The sequence below is a fragment of the Camelina sativa genome, chromosome 2 (assembly GCF_000633955.1).
Source record: "Camelina sativa cultivar DH55 chromosome 2, Cs, whole genome shotgun sequence".
Lineage (NCBI taxonomy): Eukaryota > Viridiplantae > Streptophyta > Magnoliopsida > Brassicales > Brassicaceae > Camelina > Camelina sativa.
In genome coordinates, this window is record NC_025686.1 from 17,143,135 (window position 1) to 17,143,794 (window position 660).

General features: G+C 36.7%; 1 protein-coding gene across 1 annotated transcript in view; it reads left to right on the top strand.

The window, feature by feature from the left end:
• LOC104753322 (putative rRNA 2'-O-methyltransferase fibrillarin 3) overlaps window positions 1-660 on the top strand; it is a 6,312-nt gene that overhangs the window by 1,515 nt on the left and 4,137 nt on the right. The window lies entirely within an intron of this gene.

Here is a 660-nt window from a genome sequence, read left to right on the forward strand (position 1 = left end):
CGTTTCGCAGATTACGCAAATCAGTAGGCTTGTGGCTTCTTGTTTGCATGCACCTGAAACACAAGAGAAAGAACACAAGAACTAATTAGTAAATAAAAAGAAAATAAATCTTAGACTAAATTTAAATCTAGAATCTCAAAGGCAATCGTTTTGGTCCCCGGCAACGGCGCCAAATTGATCAACAGGTCAATTAAAACCTAATGTGTACTCCACCACGATCTAGTGGTATCGTTGTAACACTTCAGGATCGAATCCACAGGGACCAAACAATGCACTATGAAATTGTATAGATCAAATATAGCTAAGGCAATGAGAAATATTGTGTTTTAAGTAATCGATTAAAAACAGGAAAGTAAATAAGTTGCTTTAAATCAAAAAGGAAATATTGGGCGCAGGGAATCAGTTAGGGGACATGACCACGAAATTAGATGATAAATTGGGATAGCATTAAACACCGTTCTTGAACTCAAATCTCGAATGTAAAACTAACCTACTGTCGCAGCATTAGCTATCTATGCAAGGAATTAATAATACTCTAAACTGTCGTTTGAATCTAAACAATCCTAGCAAGCAATAAGTTCAAGTTTGATTATGTTCACAAGGTGCCTCAACTTCAACTGTCGTTGGCTAAGGATCACCTTGCTCACCTATGTTCTTTTC